This window comes from Sturnira hondurensis, unplaced genomic scaffold, assembly GCF_014824575.4.
Source record: "Sturnira hondurensis isolate 20B ecotype Veracruz unplaced genomic scaffold, ASM1482457v3 Scaffold0015793, whole genome shotgun sequence".
NCBI classification, from domain to species: domain Eukaryota; kingdom Metazoa; phylum Chordata; class Mammalia; order Chiroptera; family Phyllostomidae; genus Sturnira; species Sturnira hondurensis.
This window is the reverse complement of record NW_028088424.1, coordinates 2,618,232-2,641,410: the sequence shown is the minus strand read 5'-3', so window position 1 is coordinate 2,641,410 and position 23,179 is coordinate 2,618,232. Positions and strand designations below refer to the sequence as shown.

General features: G+C 40.2%; 1 protein-coding gene and 1 non-coding gene across 24 annotated transcripts in view; both read right to left on the bottom strand.

The window, feature by feature from the left end:
• NCAM1 (neural cell adhesion molecule 1) overlaps positions 1-23,179 on the bottom strand; it is a 355,224-nt gene that overhangs the window by 172,437 nt on the left and 159,608 nt on the right. The window lies entirely within an intron of this gene.
• LOC119000599 (small nucleolar RNA SNORA54) lies at positions 4,634-4,759 on the bottom strand. The gene has a single exon (XR_005069356.1). It is a non-coding gene; the product is annotated as a small nucleolar RNA SNORA54 (small nucleolar RNA).

Sequence of the window (23,179 nt, the reverse complement as noted above, 5' to 3'; positions counted from 1 at the left end):
GGGCAAAGAGGGGTGGCGGCCACCTAGGGTAGACTGTGTGAGCTTCCCATGAGTGAAGTGCCCTAAGTCCCCTTGTCAGGCCCCTGTCCAAGAGGGTGGTGTAAGTGGAGACCCCAGAAAGAAAAAGCTGTAGATTATGTTATCAAGATGAAGTAGGGTTGACACTGGATGTCCAATACCTGGGAACCATGTAATGCAAAGTTCTGAAGAATGTTCCCATGGTTACCACAGGAAGGTCAGTGTCTGGGTCTGTCACCTGGCAAGCACCCACCATCTGACAGAGGCACCAGAACCATACCTACAGAGAGAGGAGGGCAACCATGACCAGTGATAGGGGAGGCACTTGTCTCTCCTTCCCACCCTGAAATAGGCAAGAGATGGAGAATCAGACACGGGGAGGGGTCAGTGCACCCCAGAGCGAGAGCACATTCCTCTGCCTTTCTCCAAGGTGCGAAAGAGAGAGGAAAGTGGCAAGATTGGGTCCTCCCCTCCCCCACTCCCAGTCCCTTAAGCCCAAAGAGGGCAAGTGGTACACGGAAGGGGAGAAGATGAGATTTCCAAAGGATATGGGACTGGCGCTTTATACTAGATGATCCTGCATTTACTTTTAATCAATGAAAACAACTGGGATTCCAGCGAAGATTTTTAATTTCATCAATTTTTTCCTGAGGTTCTACTATGTGCCAGGTACTACTTTGGGCACTTGAGTGACAGTAACACCAATGAACAAAACAGACAAGATCCCTGCCTTTCTGCTGCTAGTGGGGAAGGAGATTTAGCACAGCCAGTTAACAACAGTGAGCAGAGAAAAATAAAACCACTGAAACTCTACCAAGTTCAGGCCAGTCAATAAACCACTTTCAATAGGTTTCAAAGAGTAAATAATTTGCTTTTGAAAGTTTTGCTTTCAGGTAAAACAATGCTTTCTGCAAAAGTGCCCAGAGACTGAAGAATTACCTAAGAGGAGGGAAAAAAGACTGAAGGGAGAAATGAAGATTAAAACAATGTATGTGTGTACAGAAATCAAAATTACTCTTAGGGGATATCACCATGGGATTTCACAAGCTGAGATGGGATTGTAGTGCTGATGGTATTTGGACCCAGTTCTTCTGGGAAGGCTCTCCCGGGGGGGCTGGGGCGGGAAGGCAAGCCGGTGACACCGGCAGGAAAATACCAGTTTAGAGAGATGCTAAAGGCGCACGCAGGGTCAGCAAAAAATACTAGGAAGGTAAGAATTTAAAATCTGCTTTAAATTATACCAAGCCAAGCACTACCCTGTTTTCTAAATAGTTCTGTGTAGAAAGACATGCTTACACAGTAAATAGGTCTCCATTTACAAACAACTCAAAATCTTTGAAAAGGTACCCCCAACGTCCTCTTTCCTTTTCCCTTCCCCCTTTTCTCTCCCTGCCTAGTTTCTGATTTGACTCTTCCTTCCCAGGAAAGGTTCTGTTCCCCACCAATGACCACGAAGTCATGTTTGAGAGAGATCTGGTGAGCTTCAGACTCATGAAGCCTGAAAATGACAAGAAGATTCTGGGGCCTTTGGAATCAGGACTCTGAACTTCACCGCAGGTTCTATCCCCCATTCTCCTTCCTGACGTGTATCATTGCCATTTTTCTCAAAGGCCCCTTTCTGGAGTGCAGTGTCTCTTTCTTATGAACTTGATATTTACTTCCCTCCTTGATTCCATCCAAGGTGCAGCTGTGTCTGGGCCAAACTTCATCTCCTCGGGTTAATAAAATTGGCCTAACTAGTCAGTCAGTACAAAGCGTGCCCACAGCAATGTTGCAAGAGGCTCTGGTGTTCCGGATGACCCTGGCTTACAGTTTTATTTAATGGCAGATTATTATCCTGAGTATTGCTAAATGTGCTCCACCATGGCCTCGATTCTTGGCTGTTTACAAGGGAGGGTGGTATAGATGATGGTAGCTACGTTTAAATGACCGAATGCTAAAAAAAGTTAAGGACATTTCTTTTCTTTTTTTTAAAAAAATATTTTATTTATTTATCTTTAGAGGGGAAAGGAAGGAGAGAGGGAGAGAAATATCAATGTATGGTTGCCTCTGCCGAGGACACACAATGTATCGTGTGTTCCCTGCTGGGAACTGGCCTGCAACCTAGGCATGTGCCCTGACTGGGAATCAAACTGTGATCGTGTGGTTCACAGGCTTGCGCTCAACCCACTGAGCTACACCAGCCAGGGCAAGGACATTTCTATTTGAAACCTTCCTACCGTCCAAAATGAGTTCACCCCTAACCCTGCCTGCGGATAATGTCAGCCTGTGGGGTGCAAGGGCTCAGCACAGCTCCTCGGAGCAAATTCGGAGCCAACACCACACACTCTTCGTCAGAGAAACAGAAGTGCCAGCAGAGCTCAAATTCTTTACTGCGGTTTCCCCAAAATGCCTTTTCTTAATAAACTGCTAAGTTTTCCAACCTGACACCATCAAGGCTGGCTAATTCTTTTCAGACAATAAGAGAACACTCTAGATTGAATTTTTTATGGAAACTGTGTGGCCTAATTAAGCCCAGCAGCCAGTGTGCTACATGCAAATCTTCATCCTCCAGGGATTTAGTTTAAGCAGCAAATCTACTATCCTTTTTCTGTGTTCCAGCTAAATATATTGTCATCATGAATTGAGAATAATAATAATAAACCAACCCCAGTAAATGTAACTCCAGATAGGGTACTGGGTTGTATGTAAATCTATGGGGTTGACATTAATAAAATTGTTTATCTCCAATACATTACAATAGTATTTTATAGGAAAATTTCAATGTGTGGTGCAGAGAGCAGACATGCTGAACCCATTGACATTTAGCTAACACAATTTTTAATAGCATCACACTAGCCTAGGAAGGAAGAAAAATAGGAAAGAAATGCCAACCAAACAACTCCCTAGAGAATAATTCATTTTGGCTTTATGTGACATTAAATATCACTTCTTCCACCAAGGTTAGAACCTGTATTAGTCTTAACAAAGCAAATTTCACACATGTGAAAACACCATAATGGTATGGCTCCTAGAGCAATTGCTGGGCATTCTAACAAAACCAGACAACTCACTGTGAGTGGTGCCATTTTCCATTTCACCGTGCAGATGACCATGGGAGGGCCTCTAGATCACAAGTGTTTGTGGCTTAGAAACACTGTTTGGAAACTCTGTCCTCTTGGCCAAGTCTGACTGCTGGCTTGATCTCACCTGGTCCATGGGTCGCATTAGCTCTTGTTTTGCACTGAAGCTCTGCAGATCTGAAAGCAGTCTCCCTCCTGAAGGGCACGTCCAGAGCCCTGAACCCCAGGTAATCAACTGATTAGGATTTCACAGGGCAAGAAGAATTCTCTCCAGCCCCACAAGTGACCAGAGTCTTCAGAGAATCTTCTTTCCCTTTCTGCCTGTCACCCCATCTCCTTTTCTATCCTTCTTCCCCATTCCCCCTTTTCTATTTACCTTCCAACTCTTCCTCTTCCTCCCATTTTCTTTCTCTTAAAACTGGCCATTAAGAGATGTCTTAGCACTTGCCTAATGTTTTAATGTCCTTCTCTTAATTTTAATTTAGAGGAGGTGATTTGAACATTTTACATTTCTTCAAAAAGAAAAGACAACCAGCTACTTGGGAAAACATATTTGCCAGTGATACCTCAGACAAGGGCTTGATCTCCAAAATATAAAAAGAACTCATATGACTCCACTCCAGAAAGACAAAAAACCTAATTACAAAATGGGCAAAAGACCTGAACAGACACTTCTCCAAGGAGGACATACAGAGGGTCCAGAGACAAATGAAAAGATGCTCAATATCACTAGCCATCAGATAGATGCAAATTAAAACCACAATGAGATATTACCTTACACTAGTCAGAATCGTCATCATAAACAAATCAACAAACAACAAATAGTGGAGAGGATACAGAGAAAAGGGAACCCTAGTGCACTATTGGTGGGAATGCAGACTGGTGCAGCCACTGTGGAAAACAGTATGGAATTTCCTCAGAAAACTAAAAATGGAACTACCTTTTGACCCAGCAATTCTGCTGCTGGGATTATACCCTAAGAGCCCTGAAACACCAATCCAAAAGAACCAATGCACCCCAATGTTCATAGCAGCACAGTTTACAATAGCCAAGTGCTGGAAGCAACCTAAGAGCCCATCAGCAAATAAGTGGATCAAAAAACTATGGTAAATTTACACAATGGAATTCTACACAGCAGAGAGAAAGAAGGAGCTTATACCCTTTGTGACAGCATGGATGGAACTGGAGAGCATTATGATAATTGAAATGAGCCACGCAGTGAGGGACAAATACCATATGATCTCACCTTTAACTGGAACATAATCAACGAAAGAGAAAAGCAAACAAAATATAACCAGAGTCATTGAAATTAAGAACAATCTAACAATAGCCAGAGGGGGAAGGGGACATTGGGAGAAGGGTTTTCAGGAACTACTGTAAAGGACACATAGACAAAACCAAGGGGGAGGGTGGAAGCAAGGGAGGAAGGTGGGTTTGGAGGGGGGAGGGGGGGAAGAAAATACAGAGAACTATAATTGAACAACAATAAAATAATTTAAATTTTAAAAAGTTGTTTTTGTTTTGTTTTTTCCCCTCACCCACAGCCCCCAGGGGCTTGTCTCCAATATCTGAAACCGAGAGCCATCGGCCAGGCACCCAGTCACGTGTCACCGGAACTGCTCTGGCACTGGGATGGAACCCGTCAGCCACGGCAGGCTGACGGGTCACAAACAGTGCTCAAAAAGAAGTTTTTTTAAAGAGCTAAATTAAATTGATTTTCTATCATCTGTACTTTGTAAACATTAGATTTTTATATTTTAAACTCTTGTTATCCTTGACTTATTGTAAATATAAAAGTCTGTTTTTCTTTTTCTTTTCCCTCTCTGTTTTAATGGCTCATTTTTGTTCTACACGCTTCAGACGAACACTCTAGTCAAGTCTCTGGGTTCTTTCTCTGTCGATTCCTTTTGCTTCCACAGATTCACAAGTTCAGTGTTTCAGTCCTGAGTTCAACTTCTCATTTACCTAAACCTTTTACTGCATACCTACATAAGTCCAGAAAGAGGCCTGGCACTTGGGCTCATCCTTTACTTACACAATCTGCTTACCTTCCAGAAGGGGAGACAGACAGTACAGACATAAAGAACTAATACATGAAATAATCAGAGATGAAGAGATGTGCTACACAGAGGATGCTGTGAGAGAATAAGCGGGAGACCCTTGCATGACAAGGGTGGTCACAGGAGTCCTCTCAAAGGAAACAGTTTTTAAAGGAGACAGCTGTGCAAAGAGCCTGGACAGAGAATTTCAGGGAAGGAAACATCAGGCATGGAAGCCCTGAGGCAGAAAGGAGCATGGGTTTTCTAGGAACTCAAGAAGAGTGTGTGTGTGATGGACCCAGCAAAAGGGAAGAGAGTGACACAGGGCAAGATTGCAGAGAGTGCAGGGAGTGGAGCTGGGAAGATGCTTCTGAAGGACTTGGGTTTTGTTCTAAAGGGCACTAAGAAGTCATTAAAAGGCTTTACTCAGGGGAATGGCATGACTTGATTTTTACTATATTTCTCTTTACATGTCACTCAGGAGAATTTAACTCCTGACTCCAGGTCCAGAGCACTTTCCATCACGATTCCATCCTGAAAACACACCGACCAGCTGAACCTACCCCAAAATGAACGCCACTCAGCAAAAACCAGGTTCACATGTGTCTTTGTTACCTCAGAGAGGCTCGAAGCTGTACAATCACATAATGTATGACAGATCCACCTAATTTCTAAACACGAGGAGAACAGTTTCCTGTGTTTACATGCTTGGTTTTTCCTCTATGTGGTCTCCTTAGAAATCACTAATAATAATTTAATAAAATGTAAACAAAAGTTTCCCAAAATATGATAAAGTACTTACTTTAAAAAAACAAATTAAGGAACACATTATAAGAAGAATGAGAAGAATGTATACCTAAGATCAATAATATTTACTGCATTTTAGGTGATAAGTAGAGAGGAAATACAAAGAAATTTAATCTTCTTTGGAAACCAATCAGTAATGTAAACCTCCCCTCCTCGCCTTTCATCTGGTCCACTCAGTCATGCATTTATTCTGAACTGACTATTCACAGGGAACCCTGATATGGACGCCTTCCATCTCCTTTTCTGCTACTTTTTTTCTTCCCAAAACATATACATAGCTATAACCGAAACAAGTCTCACAGAATAGTACTTAACTTTCATATACACAGTTTTCCTGGGTTTTTTCTTTTAATGCATTTTGAAAAATAAACTGGTCATTACCCACTAACTTGATTTCATGACCCAGTCTTTAAGCACACCTCAAAATTTACTTCCTCCATTAAACTTACAGGATATATAACTTGCTACCTGATACTTAAACCAAAAAAAAAGGTCACATATGCATTTAAAAACATGGCTTGTAACTTGCAATATGGATTTGTGTTTCACCAAACTCCTTCCCGTTACTAAATTTACTGAATTCCTTTTGCGTTACTAAATCCTCCAAATTCAGAGACAAGGAGTTTACATGTGATACTGAAACCTCACTCTCCCTCCCCCAAATCATTTCAATAATATCGTATATTGTCTGTCATTGTTTCCTTATGCTATTGCTCCATTTCTGTCTATCTTTTCTCTTTCAAGCCCAGCCCTTGCCATAGTCCTTGTCTCAGAGCCCAGCTTTCCCTCAGAAAAGCCATGGACTGGAGCAGGCCCAGTTCTCCCCACCACGCAGTGAGGGCTGTGAACAAAGCACTGTCAGGACACCAGGGGTGTACAACTTCTCCCTGCACCCAGGCAAATCTCTCCCAGCAGAGGCAGTGGGCTTTTCTGAGACCTTTAATAGGTATACTTGTTAATTACATGAGAATGTAATCACATGTTAATTACATGAGAATCACTTGAGCTCATTTAGGTTTTTCATCTATCCATCAGGGCTCACATAGCAGCTGAACAAAAGCTTTAATTGTTGCAACTAACCATTTATCTAACTGACCTCCTCAGGTACTTGTTTATAATATTTTGTGTATTTAAAAATTTGTCAACCTTCTTCTTCTGCCATCCCCAAATTTTAGTGTCAAGTTGTTTGCTGTGACAATAGGAGATCCACAATCACCTGACTTTCATAGGTCAGTTTATTCACATTCTACTCCAACTACAAAAGCTCAGAAGTCTCACACACTTAGAACTGGTGTGAAATTTTCCAGGATTTAGGTTGCTTTTGCCCACTGAAATTGTTATACAAACTTGATTTTCCCTCAATATAGCTGGACAAAATTTCTGAGGAAATTAATATTTCATTATCCCTAGAAGTCTATAGTCCCAGAGAAAAATTTCTGCATTGTCACCAACACTTTTGCAGTCTTTTTGTTGATTTTGTAATGGGTTTCAGAACTCAGAGTGCCCGAGAGTCTAGGAAAATCCCTCACTAACCTGGCTTGGGGGATAGAGAAGTGGAGGATGGCCATTAAGAGTTATTTTGCATTACTATGGCAACTTAGCTAGCTTCATCGTTATGTTAAATAGCTGTGCCTGCCACTTGGGGCCGGGGAGATGGATGTGACTTTAACCTGTGATACAGCAGGGGCTTGAAGTGCCTGCATGAGAGCTTGAAGGCAATTTGTCCTGTGTCACTGGGCCATACCTGCCTGGACTGGTAATGGCTGCCAGAGAAAGGCAGAAGATACAGGAAAGTGGCAAAGTGTAGCTTATTGTGAGAGAAGTTGGAAATGCGGTTGAGCCCGAAGCTCCAGGCCAGGATTTAAACTAAGTGCAGCAGCCCTGGTGCTTTCTCTCTCTCTCTCTCTCTCTCTCTCTGTCTGTCTCTGTCTCTGTCTCTGTCTCTCTCTTTCTCTCTGCCTCATGACTTGGGAAGGAGAAGGGGAGTTGACCATGTGGCTGGAAGAAAGCAGTGAGAAGGTAGAAGTAAGCAAGTAGCTACGTAGTCAATAGTGAGCAAGGAGGCCATGTGGCCTGGACTAGTAAGAAAGGAGATGCTGCTGCTATGATCGTGCCTGCTCTAGCTGACTCCAGAGCTGCAGAGGGCTTTCTGCTGCACCTGGACTTTCAGGACCTGTGCCTTTCCTGAGTTTCACCATGATCTAGAGTAACAAGGCACATACTTTTCTGGACTATTATGCAGAGGCTGATGGGCCATGTATTCTAGATCCTGCACAGATAAGGACATGGGGAACTTTTGGGGATGGTTTTGGCTAGTAGCTTGGTGGGGAGCATGGGAAGTGCAGGATCTCATGGGAAGGGAGGGCTCCAAGCTGAGGTGCTCTAAGCTCTCCCAAGATTGGCATATTGTAAATAAAGACCTTTTTCTACCAGCATTAATTGTTGGGTCATACACCAAGGCTTTGTGAAAGGGCTTCGGTCTGCTCAGTAACAGTTTCAAAGCAACACGACCTTTTTATAGCAGAAGTAGACGGTCTGGGTTGGGGGAACTGAGGGAGAAGAGAAGACAAGAGGTTGAAAGGACAGGTGTCTCGTGTACCTTGAGCAGAATGATGCAGGGAGTGAAGGCTTTGTTCTTGATAATAGTGTAACTTACTTGGGGGCAGGGCATTGATGTGTGTAAATTAGGTGTCCAGAACACTGAAGATCCTCGCTAGTGGAAAGAACACCAAATTGGGAATGATTTAGATGCGAACAGAAAATACATCTTGGGTTTTGTCTCTAGAATATTACCTTACTCCCTCAGTTTTTTCTAGCCCCCAAATGGCTTATGCAGATAAGATGAAATAAAAAAAAAAGACAACTGCGTTTAGAGAGCATTAGGAAAAAGATATCAATGCTACCCTAGTTTTGTAACATTTTCTTGGCATATGAAATATTGAAGGCCAGTTTGTAAAGAGAAACATGTAATTTATGTATTCTCCACTCATTCTCAAAATGATTTGAAGCAGAAGATATAGAATTTATTTTATAGGGAGTGCCCCCTTGAATTCACTAAACACAAAAAATGTAATCTTCTATACTCATAAAAATGCAGTTTTATAAATATTTTTCCATGAAATCTTTCATTGTTAAAAAGATTTCAGTCACAAAACTAGATTTTTTTATTTGTTTTTTGGCCCCTTTCCCAAAACACAGTGGTACCTTTTCCAAAAGGTTGGGAAGCACATGGTACCCTGAACGAAGAATTTCACCACACGTTGTCATAAGTATGGAGAGTGGAAGTGGTATGAACCGCCACACTCTTCTCCAGCCTTATCTGGGCTCAGCTTCCCGGGCACCTCTTGAATCCTATCTTTATTGACTGGTATTGCACTCTGAAATGAGCAGATGAATGTCTAACAGGCTGAACCAGAGGGAAAATCTACTTTTCTCTCCCTGAGTCAGTTAAGTTTAATTCCAAGCCTAACATGATTCCAACTGTTTGATGCAGATGGAAGTATTGCTTTGGACTCACTTGCGCCAGCTGACCTGGCCTGGCTCTGGTTTAAAGTCCACTGCACCTACAGTGCTGTCACTTCTGCGAGTTAGTGGCTCTGCAGGGCTGTGCGAGGTTCCTTGGAGGAAAGGCCCTGGTGCTGTCAGTCTATCACCAGGTTCTCCCCTCCCATAAGGGCACAAAGCACCAAATGAACAAAAAGCTTATGTACCAAAAAATGTAGCACTCAAGCAATAAATAATTTTTAAGTACCTTCAAATAAGGCACTCTGCCGAGTGTGCTACAAAGAATGTGAGTGACTGTCAAAACTCACCACCTAGAAGGGAAAGGAGATGATCTGATCCTAATTACACAGAAGAAGATACTTATGCCTGTGAATTTTTTCACAAGCTGTCTCTTTCCAGTTTGTCACTTTAAACCTAGATTTCCGTATTTGTTCCAGACCCACGGCTACCTGGGAATTAGAGAAGTCAGTTTAAACTCATGAGAGGGGGAAGATTTTTTTTCTCTTAACAGCATAAATCCTCTCTAAAAGAGGACTATATACTGAACTGTACACTAAAATATGGTTAAGATGGTATATTTTACATTATATATGTATATTTTACCCGAGTTAGAGAGAGAGAGAGAGAGAGATCTCTCTATAGTAGCTCTCCTTCTTTGGGTAACATGTCCTTAAGCTAGCCTCTTACTCATTGGTTTCCTCCACGCAGTTCTTTATTCACTGTGTATCGGAGCAGAATCTCTGAGTCTAAGCTTAGCCAGGTTTTTGTTATTATTATTTGTTTGTTTTTTAATTTAAATTTCCCCCAGCTTTATTGATGTATAAAAACTGCATATATTTAGGTTTTACAACATGATTTTTAAGAAGTATATAACATGGTGATTTAATATATGCACACATTGTGAAATGATTACCACAATCAAATTAATACACCTACCATCTCACATAATTATATGAAACTAAAATGCTTCTATATTATAGCAAAGGAAACCATCAATAAAATGAAAGGCAAATTATGGAATAGAAGAACATATTGGTAAACTACAAGTCTAATAAGGGGTTAGTATACAAATTATACAGGGAACTCATACAACTCAAAAACACAAAAACAAATGATCCAATTAAAAAATGGGCCAAGAATCTGAATAGACATTTTTTCAAAGAAGATACACAAATGGCCACAGGTACATGAAAAGACATTACTATTGCTAATTATTAGGAAAATGTGACTCGAAACCACAGATACCACCTCACACCTGTCGGGATGGCCACTACCACAAAGACAAGACACAAGTGCTGACGAGGGTGTGGAGAAAGGGGGACCTTCACGCAGGGTTCGTGGAGATGCAAGCTGGTGGAGCCGCTCTGGAAAAGAGTATGGAGAGGTTTCTGAAGAAGTTAAAAATAGATAAACAAAAACTGTTTCTCCACTAATATATGCAAATAAAGCCTTCTTTAGAGAACTCACAAAATGGAAGAAAGATTCCCAAGAGTCAGGAATCTCATTGCTGCATTTTCTCTGTTCTTCTGGTCTTGTTTTTAGAACATTTTTTAAGCTAACTAATGGTAGAACCCACTAGTTCTGACTTTCTGGTCACTGTGCCCATTACAGAATCTGACATTCTGGCATCCTGAGGGTAGAATGGGGTGGGGTATTTTCTCTCTTGATTCTCTGAAACTATAAACTCAGAAATTGTAAAACTAAAGCCTATGGTAGGCCTTCTGTTAACACTGAATTGGGAATAAGACAGCTCACATTTGGTAAGCATTTGATGACATATTTTGATGGCATTCCTTTACCAGGAATGTTGAGGCAAAATATATTGGCCCAATTTTTGGATTTCAATTGATTATATTATAATAAAAATGTTTTATTTACACAGTACATATCTTTAAGCTGTTTCATATGTTTTATACTGGACATCTGGGTTAAAATAACATATTTACACTTCCTCTGTACTTAATTTGGTTGGTGAGAGCACAACAAAATACCTCAATAGTGGCAACCCACAAACTCGGAAAACATGCACGGTGGACCTGTGGCAGCTCTGTCCCAACCACTTCTTTCCCAGATGACACTGGCTGTGGGGTGCTGGCTGCACAGAGGCCTCCTCTCAAGACACCCACTTATTTTTATGTCTTTTATTTTAAAAAATTTTAATTTATTGATTTTAGAGAGAGAAGGAAGGGAGGAGGGGGAGACAGAGAGAGAGAAACACTGATTTTGTTGTTATACTTATTTATGGATTCATTGGTTGGTTCTCACATGTGCCCTGACTGGGGATAGAACCTGCAACTTTGGCACATCAGACAATGTTCTAACCAACTGAGCTAGCTATCCAGCCAGAGTATTTTTATGTCTTTTGAAAATAATCTAAGCTTTCTAGCTATCTGCTATGGTCTGAATGTTTGTGTCCCCTCAAAATTCACATGTTGAAATCTTAACCCCTCCTTGTGATGATATTAGGAATCAGGGCCTTTTGTAGGCCATTAGGTCATGAGTGTGAAGCCCTCATGATCTAGATTAGTGCTGACGGGAGACCCTGGAGCTCTCACTCACCCCTCCCCATGTGAGGTTACAGTGAGAGGCCAGCTCTCAAGGGGAAAGTGGGCCCTCACCAGGCATGTACATGATCTTGGAATTCTGAACCTCAGAACTATGAGAACTAAATAGCTACCCATTCTATCATATTTTGCTTTAAGAACCTGAGCAGACTAAGACATTATTTTTTTTCTGAGTTTCTGAATTCCCTAATACGAAAAGGAGACGGTGTATTGGGTTTAATTCCCCCAAAATTGAGTAAGATTTTCTTATCTTTCCTTTTTTTTCCCCTTAATGAAGATAGGGGAGATTGTCTTAATTTAAGTTTCTTGATTCCTGCACTATAGACAGAAAACTTTAGTGCACCACTAAAATACAAGTTCTGTGAGGCAGACTTGGTTTAGTTCCTTGTTGATTCACCAGCTTTCAATAGTCAAGAATATCTGCTACTGACTGACTGAATGATTATGAATTTATTATTTTTTTAAAAGATTTTATTTATTTATCTTTAGAAGGGAAGGGAAGGAGAGAGGGAGAGAAATATCAATGTATGGTTGCCTCTCCTGGGTCCCCTGCCGGGAACTGGGAACTGGCCTGCAACCCAGGCATGTGCCCTGACTGGGAATCGAACCACGATTGTGTGGTTTGCAGGCCCACGCTCAATCCACTGAGCTATACCAGCCAGGGCTGAATGACTATGAATTTAAAATGGAAAGTTTAGCAACCTGAGGACACTTCTGAGCTGGGATCTTCTGGGTCACAGAAGGGAAGTGCTCTTAGAGCACCCTGGGTTGGGTCTTCCACCAGATGGAGCAGGGGACACAGTGCAAAACCACAGGAGTGAAAAGGACATTCAGAAAGTCCCCCAAGCACAGCAACAAAGAATTAAAATCAAGACCAGAGTTAAGAAGAATAAATCTTGAAGTCCACACAAATACATGCAATTACTAGATAAAGCTAAAACAGACCTTCTTTTCCCTGCGGCTTATATGTGCGGGGCCTGTTAGCTAGGGGGACTGCCCTACCAGCTGCAAGTGTCTCCTGGTTACTGATGTGGAGTTAAGCTTGGCACAGTGAACTCATCTTAAGAGAAAAAAGGAGAATAAGCACAGCCAAGCCACGCTGAAATTCCCCACTGCAGTGCCCTGAAATAGTTCTATTTGTGTCTCTGACTCCGGGGAAAGGATCAGTTATAGGGGTTGTTTTTGGCCTGGCACAAGTGCCTATGATGACTTCATTCCAAACACTGGGCTGCGATTCCACCTAAGAACAAATAATTCCTCACAAAACCACCACTGAATCACGTAAATGGGAACCAAAGTTTAATATTCAAGGTCTCTACTTTCCTCTCCAGACAAACTTAAACCTAAAAATGTTAACAGTTTGAAGCATTGGGCATCAAAGTACAGAGCTGGCTTAAAAGCAGACTGTCCATCCTTTCCAACTCTCTCAGAATAGATGAGAAGGCTCTGCAGTGGACAGTGATATGCAGGGGGACTCAGGAGGACCTCAGCAGGTGACCAGTTCACCTCATGGATCACCATCCATAGATCATGGAGATTATGAAGTCAGTTTCAAAGTCCTATGCCATTTTAAAAGAAAATAATTCAAGAGAAGATGTATCGTGATTACAAAAAAAGAAAAAGAAAAAAGACCCTCGTCAAAGCAGTTTAAGCTTGTTTCATTGAGCTAAGGAAGCTTTGGAGAGTAAATCACCCTTCCATGGCCCCTGAAAGGAGCAAGTCATAACAAAAGCCACTCTCCACTTCCTATCAAACTCTAGAAGGAACCTGCCGGTCCACAGATATCCAATTTAGGATGTTTTTCTGAGTCTATCGATGAAATGTGACTTCTAAGCAGAGCATCCCAGGGAATGAACCTAATACTATTTGGGGTTTGTTTTAAGATAATGATCAGAGCAAATAGGAGAGTATATGTAATTCAAGAAAGAAAGCCAACAAATTCAAATGAACAATGATAAGTTTCTACAGGTCAAATACAGATTATTTCCTTACATTGTTTAGTGCACCTGATACAGTCTATCCCAAGTAGTCAACAGGGACTCACTCATTATCTGTTTGAAAAAAATGAAGAAGCAGAAAACCAGAAACCTAGACCCCTTCTATAAAGTTACTACTAGATCAGTGGACAGCAATTTTAGACACAGAAAGACACGTAACTCACAGCTAATCAAGTTGACTGAGCGTCTACAATGCTTTGCAAAAGCTGGGGGACCCTGCATATCAAGAAGGTGGCTGGTACTCCTCTAGGCAGAAAGGCTTTCAAGAAACAAACATGTACTTAAAAAACCCGTAAGAGAGAAGGAGAGGCGGAAAGTGTGTGAACTTTGGTGGGGGTTGGGGAGATGCGGGCAGAGAAGGCAGGTCACACTACACAAGATCCAGGAACAGGTTATCCCAAAGTCTGAAGAGAGATTTTTCTCTACATAATGGTAAATAATGAGCCTTGTCAAATATTTCTTATTTTTCATTAAGGGAAATGTTAAATATCACAACACTTCAAGTGTGCAGCATGAATGAAAAAGAAGAAGGCAGTGTGTCTTCATGACAATGGTAAATTAAGTGTTTTCTCTGGCAGGCAAAATGTCATCAGCCTGCAAAGTGATCTAGCTGATGTCACTTTTGAAACAGAGGTAATATGTCTATTTGAATCCATGAGGAAAGCAATCAATTTTATTTTTGGCCATCCACATTTTGCAGTCAGAAGGAAGATATTTATTATACCTTTTAAAAGAAATAACATCCATTATACTCCCCCCAAAGTAAGTTCAAGTAGAGTAAATATGTGCAATGGCAAACAAGAGAAACAGATGTTTGTTCTTAAAAATTCGGGCTATGACAGGTTAACCCGAACCCCACTCCCATAAGGTAAAAACAGCTTAGCACCTCTGCTCACTCGCACAGGTGGGTCCTGCCTTTGCTCTACCTTCAATTCAAGGTCAAGGAAAATGTACTGAAGAGTCTCCAGCTACCTAATAGCTAGCAGTCTAACAATAGACAGAATGTCCTCAAAGAGGATTTTTACTTAACTCACCAGTTTTACTATTTTTCAGTCAGAGCAACTGTGTTCTGGAGAAAGAATTTCTTTTTTGCATAGCATACATTCAGAGGAAGGCTTAAAAACAAGATCTATAAGCAAACTCAGCCCCAGCTGAAATGGCTCAGTGGATTGGGTACCAACCTGCAAATCGAAGAGTCCCTGGTTCGATTCCCAGTCAGGGCACATGCCTGGGTATCAGGGCACATGGCTGGGTTGCAAGCCAGGTCCTGCATAGAGGGCATGTGAGAGACAACCACACATTGATATTTCTCTCCCTCTCTTTCTCCCTCCTTTCTCCTCTTTCTAAAAATAAATAAAATCTTTTTTAAAAAGCTCAGACAAAAGCAAGTAATTAATGTTTATTCAAATAATCATGCTCATTTTTAATGATAGAAAAACTTATTGATTATATAGGATGTTTTGATATATTTTTGAAATTATATAAAAAATAGGTTATAAGACATGGAGTATAATCTATTTATAAAACATAAATTTTTATAATGAGTATGCATAGGAAAATGGGTGGGAGGATATAAAATAAGGTGTTAGTAATGGATTATACTTTCAGTCATGTTTACTGATGGATAATTTACATATAGCAAAATTCAATTTGTTTGTATAGAGCTCTATGAGTTTTGATAAATGCAGGCAATCATATAACCATCACCCCAATCAAGATATGGAACACATCCATCACTCCAGAGAGTCCCCTTTGTGTCCACCCCTCTCCCCACTCCAGGCCCTGGACATCACTGACCCCTTTCTTTTCTTTATCATACTGCCTATTGCAGAATATCATACAAATGGAACTATACAGTAAGTAGCCTTTTGATTAACATTGCTTTTTCTAGAATATGGGTGATTATCACCTAAATTATAGGTGATAATTTCTTTATTCTTATCTTGCCTTCCTATATTTTCTATTTTTTCATTAAAAACATAATTGCTTTTCCAATTTAAAAAAGAAAGTAAACACTAATTAATTGTGATTGGCCTTGTGGTAAGTAGATAAAGCCCAAGAGCGCATATGAAAATTAACATTGGATGAGATATTAAATCGTGGAATTATTTCACCAAAGAGTTAACTTTGAGATGCAACAGAGAATCAGCAAGGGCTAGACAAAAGCCTAGTTGTGCTACCTATTCATTATGTGGCTTTGGGTAGGATATTTATCATCTTTTAGTTGCAATGTCCTCATTTTTAAAATAGGGATTCCAATAATTCTCTTAAAGTTGTTTTAAGGATTAGGTGAGATTGTGCATGTAGGCTGCCGGCGCTTGTGAAAACTTCAGGACTAAAATTACGTTTATAACTGATTTCACTAGTCTCGTCATTATTACTATCATTACGAAGACTTTGGGTGCTGTTCCGGTGGGAAAGGGCATTTTAGGCCCAAGAGAAGAGCCATGAGGGCAGGAACGGCAACTAGAGCCAGAAGGATGTGGCCCGGTCACTGGCTCACACTTTAAATTCCAAAACTAAATTCTAGATGTTTCACTTTAGAAAATTGAAAACTTCTGGTTCTTCAAAATCAAAGTTCTCATCACTTTGTTATGATTTTTGAGAAAATTCAAACACGTGGTTTTCTTAGAATTTTAAAAGTAATGGCTCATTATTTAAGGCATCTTGAAAAATGTAGTGTTAATGGTTAACAGCAGCCACCCGTACAGCTTTAATCCATATTTTCTTACTATTTAGAACCCAGTGATCCATACATTAACACAATGGAATTCTATGCAGCACAAAGAAAGAAGGAGCTCCTACCCTTTGCAACAGCATGGATGGAACTGGAAAGCATTATGCTGAGTGAAATAAGCCAGGCGGTGAAAGACGAATACCATATGATCTCACCTTTAACAGGAAGCTAAACAACAAAACAAACAAGCAAGCAAGCCCTGGCTGGTGTAGCTCAGTGGATTGAGCACGGGCCTGCGAACCAGAGTATTGAGGTTCGATTCCCAGTCAGGGCACATGCCTGGGTTGCAGGCCAGTTCCCAGTGGGGGGCGCATGAAAGGCAACCATACATTGACGCTTCTCTCCCTCTCTCCTTTCCTTCCCCTCTAAAGAGAAATAAATAAAATTAAAAAAAAAAAAAACAAGCAAGCAAAATATAACCAAAGACACTGAAATAGAGAACAGGCTGACAGGGACCAGAGGGGAGAGGGGAAGGAATTTCAGGGGAAAAGGGGAAGGATTTACAGGAACAAGTATAAAGAACACATGGATAAAAACTAAGGAGGGTAGAAAGGGGAGGGAGGTGGGGAGCACTGGGTGGGGGGCACTGGGATGGGAGTAAAAGACAGAAAATTACTTGAACAACAATTAAAATAAAATTTTTTCAAAAAAAAAAAAAGAACCCAGTGATCCATTAGTGACGATGTTTGTTTGTACTTGTCCAGTCCTCCCTCTGCCCATACAAATGGCTCACACCCCCCAACCTTTCTTTCACGCAGCTCTGTGACATGAATTTAGGGGGAAGGAGGGTACCCAACAATAAAGCTAACATTCTAAACAAGAACATGACATTTCAGATCAGTGCAAAACAAGCCACTGCAGATGTTCATCTCTTCAGGATTTTGATTGTCACAGACTCTGGGGTGAGAATGCCTTCCTAAAAAACAGTATGATCCACCTTTATCTTCCCAAGACTGTAAGACATGCCAGGAAGTAAAAGAGTTTGTCTCTACTGAGAAGCTCCCAAATGTTTTGATTGAAGTACAGCACCTCATTTAATTCTCATCCTCAGGATAAACTCCTAATGCATGAATCATTCCAGGCTTTTCATAATAAATGGCAACTGAATTAAAAGTATACCTGCTGTCTTTGGCCAAATACATACATGATACACACACACACACACACACACACACACACACACACATATATTAAAAGCAGGACTATTGGCTTTATGCATTTTGGCTCAAAACAATTATGACCACATCATAGTTAAGTTCATATACATGGATTCCTTTGTGTATGTCTCTATGTGTNAATTTAAAAAAAAAAACCAAGCAAGCAAAATATAACCAAAGACACTGAAATAGAGAACAGGCTGACAGGGACCAGAGGGGAGAGGGGAGGGAATCCCAGGGGAAAAGGGGAAGGATTTACAGGAACAAGTATAAAGAACACATGGATAAAAACTAAGGAGGGTAGAAAGGGGAGGGAGGTGGGGAGCACTGGGTAGGGGGCACTGGGATGGGAGTAAAAGACAGAAAATTACTTGAACAACAATTAAAATAAAATTTTTTCAAAAAAAAGAACCCAGTGATCCATTAGTGACGATGTTTGTTTGTACTTGTCCAGTCCTCCCTCTGCCCATACAAATGGCTCACACCCCCTAACCTTTCTTTCACGCGGCTCTGTGACATGAATTTAGGGGGAAGGAGGGTACCCAACGATAAAGCTAACATTCTAAACAAGAACATGACATTTCAGATCAGTACAAAACAAGCCACTGCAGATGTTCATCTCTTCAGGATTTTGATTGTCACAGACTCTGGGGTGAGAATGCCTTCCTAAAAAACACTATGATCCACCTTTATCTTCCCAAGACTGTAAGACATGCCAGGAAGTAAAAGAGTTTGTCTCTACTGAGAAGCTCCCAAATGTTTTGATTGAAGTACAGCACCTCATTTAATTCTCATCCTCAGGATAAACTCATAATGCATGAACCATTCCAGGATTTTCATAATAAATGGCAACTGAATTAAAAGTATACCTGATGTCTTTGGCCAAATACATACATGATACACACACACACACACACACACACACATACACACATTAAAAGCAGGACTATTAGCTTTATGCATTTTGGCCCAAAACAATTACGACCACATCATAGTTAAGTTCATATACATGGATTCCTTTGTGTATGTCTCTATGTTTATGTATGTGTTCACATATAAGTATGTGTATATATGTGTATGTGTGTATATATATTAAATATTCACAGAACATACATTACTGAGAAATACCACAGGCCAAGAAAGATCCAAGCCCTATCAGATGCTTGCTTAACAACAGGAAATGATTCCTTTGATGAGAAACTCTTACCATTTCCATATCTTACCTATCATCTAAGGTGCAGCTCAAATGCCACTTCTCCATGAAGATTTTCCCATTTTCCCTAGACCAGAAACACCCTTCTCCTTTTGGTTGGATTCATTATTCATATACATGTCTTCTTGCCATGATAAAACAAAAGGCTTTGACAGCAGGGCCCATGGAAAATAAATATTTCTCCTCCTCCCCAGTGCCTACTATGGTACTTTGTACAAAATAGAGGATCAATATAATTTTTCAGAATGAAATGAATTAATATGTTCTTCTATTTTAATACAATCATCAATTTTTGTTCTCATAAGAGGCCAATAGCTGAACAGTCCAGAAACAATGACTTGGGAATATGGCCTTGGTAATATTCTGATTTCCAATTCCTGACAATACTGGCTCTTCTTAAAGTATTGTTAATAATTCAATGGACACATTGGATAGTCCATAATCTCTGGGCCCAACTCCAATAAAAGAAAAAGAATTTGAGTGTTGATGGTTTAAGAGGAAATTACATTCCAATAGTAGAGAGTACTCAGATTGAAATTTATGAGAGAATCAAGAAATGATTTGCCTTCCATATGCTTTCAGGGTAACAAAGAACTTTTTGTTCAGATAGTAGAACGCTAATTGCAGGTAGCTTCTAGTTTTAATCAATTAAATGACCTGAATGAGAGATGAATCAAGAAAGAGTAGGCCTGTCCTCCCTTTTCCCAAATCAAGTACCATGCTGGAGGGATCACTTCCTCCCAATAACTAATAAAGAATTACCCCAAAAGTCAGAGAGCTTTAAACAATATTCATCCCAATTTGGCATCTCTTTTCCTTTAGGAAGTGTCAAAAATGTTGAAGTTAGGGGAACAAACACGTGGCACCCTTCAGCACCCTGCTTCAAGACAGGTATTGCAGTGAGCTTCATTGACTGCCCGCCTTTGCTCACTCAGTCCTCAGCACAAGGTAAATTCCCAGTTAGCCCATTCTCCAGATGACAATATTGAGGCTTATTTTGAAAATTATGCATAGCCTAGAGTCCATAGAGCAGAAAACATTCCTCGAGTCAGAGGTTACTTTCTGTAAGTTAATTTTTAAAGTCCAATATTAAAATTTGGTGATTTATGCACATTGTTGGTCAAGTCATTTTCCTTTCTTTTTTTTTGTTTATTTTTTAATTTTTATTGTCATTTTTGTTACAGTTGTGCCAATTTTTCTCCCTTTGCCCTCCTCCGCCCAGCCCACCCCCCAACCTCACAGTCAATTCCCACACTGTTGTCCATGTCTGTGGGTCATTCACACATGTTCTTTAACTAGTCCCTTCCCTTTCTTTCCACCTTTATCTCTTCTCCTGTCCCCTTTGGCTTCTGTTAGTCTGTTTCATGTTTCTGTGGATCAGAAAACTGGTACATTCACACAATGTAATACTATGCAGCAGGAAAAAAAAGAGGTCAATTCATTTTCAGTGGACTCAAAGGAACACAACCTATGTTCTAACTGCTAAAGAATTTGGGAGAACTTATCTCTAAGTTATCATAGGATTTCCAGAAAATTCTGAATTTTACCTAGGAATTAATACTCTCTGAGAAAAGGATAACACAGGTTAAATAACACAAAAGTTGCATCTCTCTTGCAGTCTTCTGTTGGGTTACGTTCCTTGGATTACTCCAGGGGAACTTTTCCATAAATGTATGCCATTTGGTCAACATGAGGGATATAACATTTCTAAAAGTGGTCTTTTCCTTCTCGAAGTTAAATTTCAAAAGCATTTATTAAGTACTTACTCAGAAAGCTTGGAGCTTTGCCTATACTATTCCACTGAATTTTTGCCACCTGATCAAATTTGTATTTTAAAGCCCCTGAGGATCATTGATGTCCATATAGAGAGGTTTAGTTTCTCGGTTATGAGGTTAGTAAGATGTGGACCTGGAACGGAAACCCAGATGTTCCTAACTTTAAAACACAGGCTTTTTCAACTATATCATATAACCACACCCCCTAAGCATCTCTGTGTTCTAAACAACTGAACTCAAAAGGTCAAGTTCATCCAGATTGTTTTCAGGATACAATCATCTTCATCATTATATAATTCATCAAACCGAACTAAAAATTGAAAATATTTTAACAAACAAATCATTGTGTGAAACAAACTAACAGAATTCTGATTCTAATGCCATTACTTAAGAGACTCCGGGAGAAAGCACAAACAACTGTTGATTGTATATCTTAGTCCTTAGCACACAACTGCCTCTTCTCTGACTGCCATTTTTACATTTCTCTGTGGACTTTTTTAGAAACAGATGGGCTAGTGACTAGAGTATTATCAGCGCCAATCTATGCAGCTGGAGAGCCCCAGAATTGTAGGAGTAGCAGTGTTCTGAATAATTTATCCTGCCACAAACAACTGCTGCTTCTGCGATGATAATCCTCTCAGTGGGCCTACAGAGCATTCTTCCCATTCCAGGAGCCATGGTTCAGTTTATTTTAAATCACAGTGTCCTTTTGTATTTTGGCTAAGTAATGCTTCAGAAATGCAGACCACCTGATCTTTATTTTGTCTTTCTGAAGGCAGATATACCAGATGATAATATTTGGATTAAAGGACATTTTATCTTCTGCTGTCATTTAAAAAAAAGAAAGAAGAGAAAACTGAGTTGGGAGACAACTCAATGCCTTTTCTCCTATTCATTGAGTACAGGAGCATTCACGTGTGAGATGTCACACGGAACTGCTTACTTTATGACACAAACTGTTAAGACTCCTGAAAAGCCAACGTGCCAAGCACAGAATTTGTTGAGCATATTTTCACCGCAATACCATGTATTCCGAGCGTTCAGAGCTGTTTGCTGTTAGGAGGGCAGGTGGGAGAAACCTAGATCTCTGAATAAATATTTTCTTTTCCATTGGAATGCTTTGCAACTATAAAGTACTCCCCTGATGAAATGGGAACTGATGATATTTAGAAACAACTGAAGTCACAATACACAAAATAATACTCAATTTGTCATCCACAGGACAAGACTGTTTTTTTTCAGATAATTTCAGATAAACCCAAAGACAAAGACTGAGCCAAACAGCCAAATAAATATAAATAAGTAAATAAATAAAACTATCTGATTTTTATTAAAGTTATACTAACTAACTCTGAAGAAACTAGTTAGTTTTTAGTGATGGTAAAGCTATCTTAACAAATTTTCTGTTTTTCAAGTGCACCATTTTCATAACAGTTTTATTGAGATATAATTCAATACATACCAAATAATTCAGCCTTTTGAAGTTCAGTGGTTTTTAGTATATTCACAGAATTGTGGAACCATCATGAGTAACTAATTTTAGGACATTTTAATCACCTCCAAAACATTACCCACAAGCAGTCACTCCTATTCTGTCCCTAGCAATCACTAATCGGCTTCCTGCCTATATAGATTTGCCTTCTGTGGATATTTTATATAAATGGAATCATATAATACATCATTTTGTATCTGGCTTCTTTCATTTAGAATACTGTTTTCAAGGTTTATTCCTGTTACAGCATAGGATATTTGTACTTTATAGTATATCAGTACTTTATTTTTTTAATGGCCAAACAACGTTTTTCTGTGTGAATACAGATCTCTCAATCCATTCATCAGTTGATGAACCGTTGGCTTTCACTTTTTGGCTACTGTGAGGAATGCTGCTGTGAACACCGTATACAAGTTTTTTGCACAGATACATGTCAAGCATCTCATTTTAAATAAAAATCTCAATCTCAATTTCTTTTCTTTTGGCAAAGAAAGAAATGTAACTTATTTTATGTCAGTGAGTGGAAAGGTTTTTGCAGTAAGCACTGTGAGAGATCAGGATAGGTGTAGCCTGAGTAAGCCAGACTCAGAATACAAATAGCAAAGCCCATTCCCTGCCCTGACCCCTCCTCCGCCAGCACAGCAGCAACAGCAGGGACCCCTGTTGGGGTGTCCCCTCCCTACAATGCCACCGAGGTCACAGGCCCTCCAACCTCAACTGCACAAGGCCAGCAACTCCTGCCCACGACCCTCAAAACCCACCCTCATTTCCTGGATTGTGAAGTGGAGAGGGACACTTGAAAGCAAACCCTGAT